Source organism: Coffea arabica, chromosome 8e (assembly GCF_036785885.1).
Source record: "Coffea arabica cultivar ET-39 chromosome 8e, Coffea Arabica ET-39 HiFi, whole genome shotgun sequence".
NCBI classification, from domain to species: Eukaryota; Viridiplantae; Streptophyta; class Magnoliopsida; order Gentianales; family Rubiaceae; genus Coffea; species Coffea arabica.
In genome coordinates, this window is record NC_092324.1 from 41,782,477 (window position 1) to 41,794,560 (window position 12,084).

Genomic DNA, 12,084 nt, shown 5'->3' on the forward strand with positions numbered 1-12,084 from the left:
CAACAATTTTTGTCGAGAAAAGGTACGCGTTTCGTCAGGAAAAGTTTTCGTGACACCAACATCGTCAGAGAAGATTGGTCACCTATACACCGTCGGCAAATGGTTTTCCTGACAACTATTGAAATTTTCGTCAAGAAAAGTTTTATTTTTTGTGACGCATCATCAGGAAAGGTAATAGTGATGATTTGGTCATCAGGAAAAGACCTCATATTGTTGACGAGCCTTTGTCAAGAAAGACCCTGAACTTTGTTACTAAATTTTCAATTGTCAAGAATAGTCACACATTGAAACTTGTCAGGAAACTTTAACGACAATACAATGTCATTTTTCCTGACGACAGCTGCATCACTTTTAAGCCCAACAATTTTAGTGCCAACAAAGTGACCATATCATCTATTTAGACACTCCATCCAATCAAAATATAAAAGTATGCAAGCAAAATATCAACCAAAACTTCACAAATTATCATTAGTAGGCAACCATAATATGTCAAACCACAAAAGTTAACCATGTCAAACATTTACATATCATCCCATTCCACGATTTGAAACCAATATAAATATTGCTATTTCTCCCTAGATAACTGCCATATACCTAACATATGCTAAAACCAAAAGATGGACTTCAATTCCATGGTCAACAAAAACTAGAGATGGATGATATCAAAATAGAGGAGTTCTTCAGCATGAGCCAAAATCAATCCACAAGTTCATCCCAAACCTGTACAATAAAACCAAGAAAAATTTGAAATCAGAGAAATAATAGAATGGCATGCACAACATGTATTTTTGTTATTAGGTGGTATTGAGGCTCCAAAGTTGAGTTTGAAAATTATGGTTCAGATTGCAAGTTGGTATTAGTTGGGTAGGTTTGCAAGTGAGAGTGCAGGTCTGCTCTGCTAAATATGAAGAAATACAAAATTAGATATTTTAAGATAATCATCATATGTAACCGACTATAAAGAGTTTGAAAACAGCAGTGTTGATATAATAAATATGTTGCGCCATGTTATGGACCATGTGCCTATATCTAGTTTGTAGAATAGATTATGAAAAATCATTCGATGGCACATCTAATGCATAATCAACAACAAATTTTGAAGATAATGCCACATCAATAGCATTTGAATTTCTTTATTCTCAAATTCTCGTGTCTAATCTTTATAGCCAAAAGACAGATGGGTGTTGAAGGCAATTCAAAGGTACAGAAAGTTGAGACGTGGACATAAACTTGGGAGAATCAACATAAAGCAACTTTGCATACTAATCTTGAGGAGAAAGAGTACAAACACTTCCAAGTAAATTCATAAAAATAATATGTTAGCAAAGGAATGCACATAAGAATAGATTTAGAGGCAATTAAAGACTAGGAAAAGTAAACTGTAATCTTAAAATCCGAATATGTGGATAATCTCTTAATACTTTTAGGAAATTGAGGATAGTAATAACGGGACAACAGCCTCTAGTCTAACCCTACTGACATTTAATAAGATTTTATTGTTGCAAACAGGGGGAAAATATACTGGGAGAACAATCATAGGATGGCCACAGTAAAAGAGCAAACATTTGTGGTAAGACAAATATTTAGGAGGTCAACCACTCACCATTTATTGCCCAAGGCTTATAAATAATTGAGGATAGGGGGCAAGCAAACGATTTTGGAGATAAGAATGAAGCAGAGTGGCACAAAAATTTAGAGCCTTCAGTGTTCCAATGGCTCCGACGAACAAGCCTAAAGGAACTTTTGATGAACATAAAGAATACAGAGGCAAGAATATGAAATTGACACACATGCAAATCAACTATGTCCCCCATTCCTCTTCCCATTTCTTTAAGAATCAAAATTTTCAGTACACATTTTACTTATTACGAATAACACAATTAGATAATTGCTGAGGAGGTTAAAGTTCAATTAGAATTTTGTTTCATAGTTATCTTAAAAGTTGTATTAAACTTAGCATGCCCAGTGTCAACTTAAGTAAAAAAAAAAAAAATTTAAGCAACAGACAACATGGATACAAGATGTCATTCAATTACAATCAATTCATGAACAGCAGCCCTTACTTTGGAGGATTAAAAGATTCTCCAACTTGCCGCCACAGCTTGCAAGCAGTCACCTGCAATCCCAAAAAAAGAGACACCATTGATAATGTAGTCATCTTACCAATGGGAACTAACTTAAGCTGAAAATGCAGCTAAACTTTCAGGTAACAAAACCATATGATACATTTATTTAACTCCTCAAGAGTGAAGAAACTCTGAACTAAAGAAATGTCAAGAAATATGGTCTATAGTATCAAAGCTTTAAATCTCAAGCAATAATGGATTTTTTGTTTGAAACGGGTACGAGTCGGAAAACAAGCACAGCAAAACATACTTTTCATACATGTTATACATGCATAATCATGTAATATGTATCACAAAACCATTCCAACTATCCCTCCTAAAACATGTAGAAAGAATATTATACTTGGCATTCAAAGTTGTTTTAGGGGTGATCATATCACAAGTTCAATGTTCTAACCACCCCTGGCACTCAAATAGGCAATGGCAATAGTTTCAAGCAAAATGATAATGGGTTTTGGTTGAAACCTGCTCAATGATAATTTCTAAGTTTCTTTCCATGATTCAAGGTCAGTAATTCCTTTCTCCTGCAAAATGAATTAAAGTTAGAAAGTTAAATGAGTGCAGAAATTCCTCTCCAACTATCAGTCTGTAGCCGTGCTTACCATGGTTCCCTTCCATTCCAAGAGATATTTTATCTCCAATTTACTGCTCTCCAGAAGCAGTGAAATTTGCTGCAAGGGCATGACTCATAACTTCATATACAGGAATAAAGGACCAGAAACAAATCTAGAGGAAATAAAAAGAGGAAACCAAAACCAGTTACATGTCAAACAATATCAGTATATTAGCCATAGATATACGCATGGGAATCAGGAGAAAACTTAAATTCCAGGAAAGCAAGCAAAACAGATATTACAAAGTACTTATTCTTACTCGAACTAGAAAACTAGTACAAAGATCACCATTGTGCAAGTTGATTGAGACTTACTTAAATCACAAATAATATAGCAGTATCCTCTTGCACTAAGTTCTAGCACTGAAGCATCATCCTCTCTAGTCTAATTACTGAGCACATAGCATAGCCTTTTAAAATGGTATATAATTGTGAATCAAATTCTCCCAACTCCTGAAGACACACCCACTACCATCTGCAAATGCCAACTTATAGCTCTAGTTCATAATTTGGCATGTGATTGGCAATTTGGCCGCATGTTTACCATTCAAAATTGCACCTTTCCTCATTTAGTCGGAAACTTATCTCAAAGCCATATCTACATGTGAAAGAAGATCTAGAACATATACCATAGAAAACGAGAAAACAAGTAATTGCTATGCTTATTACAAGCATTTCACCAAGACAACACCAAAAAGATACATAAATCACTGCCAATTACATGAATCAATTTTTTTAGCAACAACTGCAAATACAGAATATGAGCACAAAAGCAAAACAAAAGGTCCATTGTTAATTTACAACAAAACTAAAACGTCAATTTTCCTTTTCTAAAACACTGACAAAAACTAACACGGTAGAACAAACTAAAATCAAGAAACCAGAAATCCGACAAGAATGGGCATAAAAAGCATGATCAAGCAGAGCCGAAGTTCAAAAATCCGAAACTACGAGCGAACATGAAAAATAATGAAACACAAAGTTCAATCGAAGCTTCCCAAATTGCTTTTGCGAACGAACATGAAAAAGAATCCTTTTCACCAAAAATCAACATTAAGATCAACAAAAGCATCACACCCACAAATGAAATCCTAAAAGCACACAACAGTCCAAAAGAAATTCGAACAAAGCAAATAATGCGCCTACGCATTGAACTTCCCTACTAGCAGCCTTGAAACCCCTAAAATCGTTACTAGAATCAGCCATATCATTAGCATCCCCAATTGAACTCAATCGTATAGTGAAGCATCCCCAATTAGCATCCCCAAATCATTACCAGAACCAGAATCACCAAATTTTATACTGATTATATCCCCGGGCACAAGAACTGAAGCATCTTCCTAGGTTTCGACGAACAGAGAAAGGGAGAGATAAATAAAATACCCACTATAAAAATTAAAAAAAGGAACCAATTAAAGACAAAATTGAAAGGGGATTTGGAGAAAGGGAACCGATTCAAGACAAAATTGAAGGATTATTTGATGTTTACATCACCTTAGACCATCGTGTTGTCTCTCTTATTGAAATAGATGAAGATGAGTTACAGATTTGGAGAAGTGCTTCTTTGTCGTTGTTGTTCCAAAAGAAAGAGAGATGGAACAAGTGTTTTCTGTTTCCCGGTTTCTATGTCATAAGTTGATGTCCTTCTAAATTCTTTTTTGGTCCAAAAAAGGGAAAAAAACTGGTGGGAAAAACTGGTGGGAGAATGAAAACTTTTCCTGACGAATTGACGTGAGCAAAAGTAGAAAAATATGTTTAAAGTAGTTGTGCCTTTTGAAGGATATTTGCCTGACGAAGCGTCATAAAAGGTATGGTTTTCCTGACAAATAAGTTGGTTGTCATGAAAATTTTGTCACGAAAGAAATAATTTTTTGTAGTGTTGGTTGATAAAATATTTATAATATTCATACAATTTTAGTATAATTGTAAAATTTTGCTTTAGCTTAATTGTATGAGTTGGCAAATTTCAATTATCCTAAAATTATGTTAGTTTATAACACATATTGTAAGAATTAGATCAAATTGGAGAACCTGTAGATCCACTTTTAGCACTCTTCTTTACCTCTTTTTCTCTTTCCCTCGTACTTTTGGGAGAATTAGGTACGTAATTAATCAATCCAGATGATGTAACATGAATTTGGTTATGTATGGCACGTTGCTTCTTGTAAGAAAAGTATTCATTTATATACTTTCATTTTATTCAACATGATTCACTATCTCATGAATCACTGATATACTACATAGTTACATTCCACTCTAGTGGGAACTGAAACACAAACTAAAAGGGGCATATATTTTACCCATTATTTAGTACTCGTTTAGCCTGATATTGGCTGTCTAGAGCACAAGCACTAATCATGGAATTAATATTTAGCCCAAGGCCACTCACAATATAGTGAACTTCCATTAAAGTAAAGAGTGCAGCCGTTGTCCATGCAACAATTGCCGCAGCCTGTGTAGGTCTTCGTTCCATTACAGATCTTGTACTCAATCAGTATGCAAATCGGTGGGCAAGGCCTGATAGGCCCGAGCCTGACAGCCATGACTTCCACATTTGCTCCCAGAAGAATCATTCCTGTTTTCAGTACCAAAATCATTTTATATCGTGTGCAAACCAAATCCCGTATAGGGTTTTGAAAAATGCTTGAAACTTATATATATATATATATATATATATATATATATATATATATATATGTATGTATGGGATGAATAGTTCTCTTTTTAATTTTTAAAATTGCCCCAACAGGTTTAACTCGTACAAAAAGGATAAAATTGTACATACCACAAAACAGAATAGCCATTGCACCAATCTTGCTGATTGCCATGATTCTTTAACTAAACAATGAGAGACTCCACATATATATTAATGTGTTTGAATTTGTCAACGGGGTGCTTTTCTTTTTTCGCTTGAATAGAATCTTATCCTTCATTTTCCTCTTTATACTTTTACTTTGAATATTCAGGATATGGATGTACCAAACTCAAGAATATAGTTGTGAAGCCTGCTGAAATTTCATTAAATTTTTGGAGGAGTTTGTTTGGAGAGTTTGATGTGAGTAGTTTAACTTCTTAATTTTAATTTATTTGATATTAAAATTCTATGACTTTCAATAAGATTGAGAATCAATTAAAGCTTGTAAAATTTTTTTTATATGTTTCATTGAAGGAGAAAATTAGTCTTAGTATAACACTTTAATGCTTAATATCTCTTTTTTTTTTCTAGTATTCATGAGAAAAAAAACTGTAACTAAGTATCACAAAAAGTAATATGCATAATGTTCAATGTACATTCTCTTATGCTAGCTGCTCTAAGTAGTGGACGAAAGGAGCATACTTTTAAAAAGTAGTACGTACAATGCGCAACACACATTATCTTGGTTTTTTTTAACTAAGTACATTTTTGGAATTAATTTGGTAAGAACTTATGCATGAATTCGTCATATTGAATAATGCTAATTTTCTTCCTCATATTCTTCTAATGTTAATTTAGAGTCAAAATCAAGTAAATCTTCCGTAGAGATGAAAATGTTTTTTGATTTTTTATTTTAAAAAGATATCCAGTGTGAAAGGATACTTCTTTTTGTCTTGGAGAATTGGTCAAATTGGTAAGGTGGAAGTGAGAAAATGTGAGCTGCATCAGTTGGGGTTGATTTTGAGTAATTAGTGCCCAAGTCAAGAGATTAGAATGCGGATCACATGGTGGTATATATGAACATTATCCATGACGGCTATACTCTAACGGCTCCATAATGTTTTTCTGGATAATATTGAACAAATGATGTACAAGAAGTCGGTGGATTAAGTAAAATGAAAGAATCGTCAAGTTCTTGAAACTATTATCCAAAATGGGTTTCTTGAGTTGAGTTTTATCCAATTTAGCTTGGTTGATATAATATTAATCGTGAATATAATCTAACTTACTTGTATGAGTTGACAAATTACAATTATCATGAAATTATGTTAATTGGACAAAATTCAATCGGAGAAGCTGTAGACTCTTTCTCTCTCCCTCGTATATTTGGGAGAATTAAGTACAATTTTTTGAGATGCAATTAATCATTCCAGGTGGTGTATCACGAATTTGATTATGTATAGTGTAACAGCCCCACTTTCCCCTAAGGCGAACCAAAGGGGTGAGCGGACTGCCTGCCCAGCTCTCGCCAGGACTACGGATCAGATTAGAGCTATCCGCTTCAATCCGGAACTTACAAACTCGCGTAAACAAATCAAAATAGTAAAACAACCCAAGATAAAATGAGATGACATCCGGAGCCTAAGGCGAACCAAAATGGTAAACGATCCGGAACTTACGAACGAGCGTAAACGAGTCAAAATGGTAAAATAACCCAAAATTTAAAAAAAAGAAATCCGAAGTCGGCCATGAATAGTAACCGACCCGTCAGAACCCAACCGAAATAGCTAACAAACATTTACATCTGATCTTTAGCGTTTACAAATCAAAATAACATACAAAAGCTTTCAAAAGATATTACATATACACGGTTTGCCAAATCAAAAGAGAAACGCCCCAAAAGTACACTTAGGGTTTTAATACATGAGCTATACAAAAGATATGTTCAACTAGCTCAATTTGGCAGCCATTTGTCAAATCCAGACCAAAAGGGGTTTATTTTCCTGTAAGGAAAACAAAAGGAACGGAAAGGGGTGAGCTTGCGCTCAATGAGGTACCAAACAGATAGCATTAAAATCATGGCATTTCACATTTAACAAATCAGATACACATGTCAGATGTAAAGCAAAGGAACCAATGATTCAAATCAGAAGGATACGGGTGGCTCTCAGGAGCCAAATTTCCAGCGCAATACTTGATCCAAACCGGTTGACTCTCCGTCAACGTATATAGAACCAATGCGTCCGTAGACCCCTCTTATCACCGAATTCCGTCCACCAAACACCCCTTTACCGGGCCCGCTCACCTCAAACGAACAAAATGGTAATACTCGAGTATACCCGGAATCAAGGGTCTCAATACCCAAAATCCCCGAACAGACTACCGTGGTTCGTTATCTAATCGTCCAGGCCCTTGCCGGCCCGACTCGAATAACTTAGCCACAGGATTGAGCTCATAGGTCATAGAAATCCGAACAGATGCAGACACAGATAACAGATTCAAATTTTGCATAGTAAATTGACATATGAACAAACTAGAGAACGAGTGTGATAAAGTACACCCTCGTCTCGAACAAATAAACAGATTGCAGAGCAGAAATCAAGTTAAATAGCAATGGAGGGGAGTGGTACACTCACCGGCTCAACTTCAAAAGTTTTCACTTCAGATTGGCCTTAATCGCCAAGAAACCCTAAAATAACCAAAATAAACCAATTGAAGGTTTCATATCCAAAATCGAGTAAACGGAATGCACAAGTGAGGCTCGACTACACGTCGTACGCCTTGCCCAAAAATACTAATGCAAGGGTGCAAAAACATGATTTTCTTGGAAACAAAAGATAACATGAAGACCTAGGGTCAACAACCCAAAAACCCTTCATTTCTACCAAAAGGCAAATCCAACTTAAAAGAACCAAACGGCCTAGAAAATCGGGCAGCACTTCCCCTAAATTTCTTACTTTTCCAGCCATTAAGGCTTCATTATTTCCTCAAATCAGTCCCAACATTTCACACCAAAGGTCATCTCATTTCCCAAAAGCCGTACAGGGCTCAAAGTGGTACAAGTACAAAAGTTAGCTAGGAAACAACCAAAATGAAAGCAAGCCCTAAGAGAGACTCGACGACGAGTCATAAAACAATGCTGAACACAACCCCAATAGGGTCTCATATGCATAAATAAGCATGATAGCAAACCAGAAATTAGAAATAGCATTAGTCTTGGCCCCAAATAGAAAAACTGTTTTGCCCTTATTTTGCGGTAATGGCGTCAAATTCACTACGATTATCGGATGGGGGTGTAAGACCCACCGTTTCGAAGCCAAGAAACAGAGCTACAACAATGTAGAAGGTCACTCAATCCAGTTCCTAACACAACTAGGTCAAATATGCAAAATACTATACCAGAATTCCCAAAACAGGTTTGCAAATCACACAAAACTGTAATTACTATAACTCAGTCTATACAAGTCCAAATGCCGAAATTCCAAAGGCATATGATAGCTAAGACATCCAGTAACATTTCATCAGAAGACACCAACTTCAAAATCCAAACCAAATCGAGTCAAAACAGACAATTCCTATCGCAGTTCAAAACAGACAATTCAAAACAGACATAGTATATGCAGTAGGATCTAATACAGAAGAACTGCTCTAAGTATCTTTTTTGCAAACTATGAATGACTTGCCTTTTGTTAGACTGTGTATTAGATCGAACAGCACCAAAACTTCTGTCTAAACTGATATATGGCTTGGCTTTTCTTGATTATGTCTGTAGCTATCAGTTTACTTTTTGTTTCTTTATCTATCAATAGATTGGCTTTAGTTGAACTGTGTATAGGAAGATTAACACTGAAATTGTGTCAAAATACATATGTGCGGCTTGACATGTTACAAGATAAATACATTCTTACAAACTCAATTGAAGACTACATATGCATCACCATTTGGTGGGCGCGCACAGCCAGTCCCTGCAAGTAGTGATTCAAATTGGGACGCGGGGCACGTACTGAGAACTGTTCAAAACAGTATAATACTTTTTAAATAAGTTGTAATTGCTTCTTAACTACTTATACATACTTACAACAGGAGTGTGATATTTTATTACTGTTCATATAGATCCCATACATAATAATTGTGTGTCTTTTTATAAAATTTTACAAGTAATTCACATAAAGTTACAAAGTGTTCAAAAAGTGTTACATCATTCCGATCCGTGCGTGGAGTCCCTCAATTTGACACTAACATCATCGTACCCCACAAATGTGATTATTCTTACATTGTTTCATAGAATTTTGGGACCAGTCCATCCTAATTAAATTATTGTGCTTCCTTGTCCATCCTAAATTATTGTGCTTCAACATAATTTTGGGACCAGTACTTCGTAAATTACCTTAACAAAAAGTCCTTTGTAATTATTGGACTGACACGAGTCCCTCAAATTGACACCAACGCCACCTTACCCCGCGAATGTGACTATTCTTACAATGAGTGTGTTTGGATAGGAGATTATTTGCCCAAATATATTTGCTTACATCACCATTACAATTTTCAATACACCTTTTTATCTTCCCAATTATCTTTTTATCTCACACACATCACATCACAAAAAGTGCTACAGTAAAAATATCTCAAATAATTTACTAGAATTTTGGGGCCAGACCATCCTAAATATTGTACTTCCAAAGAATTTTAAATCACTCATCTTGATTTTAAACTTTTTAAGTTTACACCATAAAAAATGGACTATTTTTATTCACAAAAACAACTCAATGGTAACTTTGGTCAATGCGGCCTGCAAATAATTTTTTTCAAGGGAAATCTTTTTTTTTTATAGTTCGGATATTTATAAGGGAAATTTTGCTATATAATTGGCGAAAGATTTGATATTCAAGGATGGAGTAAAATTTTGTCCAAAGTCAAAAGTAGGGAGTTTGGATTCTTTTAATGGGAATCAAGCTAAAATGATAGATTTGCCCGTAGATAGTTTTGCATGAATTTAGGACCTCAATTGGCCACGTTATGTCCGTAGACTGTGTTCGGATAAGAGATTTAGGACCTCAACTGGCCTCTCATCCAACGAAAATATGCTTCATTTTGACCAATGCAACTGTGTTAGGATAGGAGATTATTTGGAACAATTTTTTTTTAAAAAAAATAGTGTAGCATTTTTCAATGAAAATATATTCCATTTTGGCCAATGTGACTGTGTTCGGATAAGAGATTATTTGGGATAATATTTTTAAAAAATAATACGGCACTTTTTTGATGTGATGCCAGTGAAATAAAAATATAATTAAAAATATATTTATGATGCAAACAGATAAATTTGTGTAAATAATTTGCTATCCAAACTAATTCGTTGTGAGGGCCCGAGTTAGATATGTATCCATATCAACATTAATCAAGCAATCAATACATAAAAACTGAACCATCAAGTTGTATTACATTAAACACGTAAGAAGACAACATTAATTTCTTTTTTTGGCGGGTCGTGACGACATTAAATTCTTGCTTGCATGATTTGCTAGATTTCAAATGATTCTTTCATATTGTTGATTATGTACAACATGTATATAGGTATCGATAAGGGTACTCCTAAGAGGACCACAGTGATAGAACCTTTTTCTTTGTTAAATATATCAACTTTTGCGAATTTGCGTTGATGGTTTTTGTAAATTTCTATACAAAAAGTAGTATATGTCGTTCGTGAATTAGTACTTTCAGTTTGAGTGTTCAGCATATGGGTGCACCAAACTCAATAAAATGGTTGTCAAGTATGTTAAAATTCCATTAAATATTTGGAGGAGTTTGTTTGGAGAGTTTTATGTGAGTAGTTTATCTGCTGGATTTTAACTTAGATTGATATTGATATTCTGCGCTTTCTAATGAGATTGAAAATCATTTAAAGTTTGTATTTTTTTATGTTTTATTGAAGGAGAATATTATTTTGATACGACACTTTAAATCCTTAATATCTCTATTATTTCTAGTAATCACGAGAAAACACTTAGCGACTAAATATCACAAAAAGGAATACAAACAACATGCAACGTACGCTCTCTTATACTAGTTGCTTAAAATATAGGACAAAAGAACATGATTTTAGTTTAGTACTCTAAATTTGGGTTCAAAATGTTTTCGGACGTGTTCAGAAATCACCATTGCCTGGAATACAGCATGTACATGATCTCGTTGATAATCAAATTCAGTGAAGAAGTAATTGATGAGGGGAAAAATCCACTTTTCGTCCCTAAATTTTGAGTTAGGGACACATTTCATTCACAAACTTTTAGATGTACCATATTTAATACATGAATTAATTATATTTTGCCACATTTAGTCCAAAAACAGTAAATTGCTTAATTTGGATAGAGAAAGTCACGTGTTTGGCATGTGGTTGTTAAGTAAAAAATAATTTTTCAATCAAAATTAACAGTCACGTCAATCTTCTCCATCCAAATTGAATATTTTATCATTTTTGTCTAAATGTGGTCCAAAATAATTAATTCGTGTACTAAATGTGATGCGTTTAAAAGTTTGAGGACGAGATGTATGCCTAACTAAAAATTTAAGGACGAAAAGTAAATTTTTCCTTAATTGATATTCTTAAAATGAGCTATTAGATTGTTTTGTTAAAGAATAAGAGACTCAACAAACATCTTAGTTAAGAGACTCGACAAACATCTTAGTTATGCACATTTTCTTTTCGCTAG

At 34.4% G+C, this 12,084-nt stretch overlaps 2 long non-coding RNA genes across 4 annotated transcripts; both read right to left on the minus strand.

The window, feature by feature from the left end:
- Window positions 1-443: 443 nt before the first annotated feature.
- Window positions 444-4,549, minus strand: LOC113704069 (uncharacterized). Of its 3 annotated transcripts, none has more exons than XR_003451570.2 (5): window positions 4,234-4,549; window positions 2,729-2,852; window positions 2,592-2,650; window positions 2,064-2,116; window positions 444-720 (listed from the first exon to the last, which is right to left on the minus strand). It is a non-coding gene; the product is annotated as an uncharacterized lncRNA (long non-coding RNA). The 3 variants fall into 3 exon arrangements; XR_011820031.1 differs by having other exon boundaries at window positions 2,729-2,797; window positions 4,234-4,541; XR_003451569.2 differs by having other exon boundaries at window positions 2,729-4,532.
- A 466-nt stretch (window positions 4,550-5,015) lies between these two features.
- On the minus strand, window positions 5,016-5,572 carry LOC140012486 (uncharacterized). The gene is made up of 2 exons (XR_011819645.1): window positions 5,525-5,572; window positions 5,016-5,314 (listed from the first exon to the last, which is right to left on the minus strand). It is a non-coding gene; the product is annotated as an uncharacterized lncRNA (long non-coding RNA).
- Between the last annotated feature and the right edge of the window lie 6,512 nt (window positions 5,573-12,084).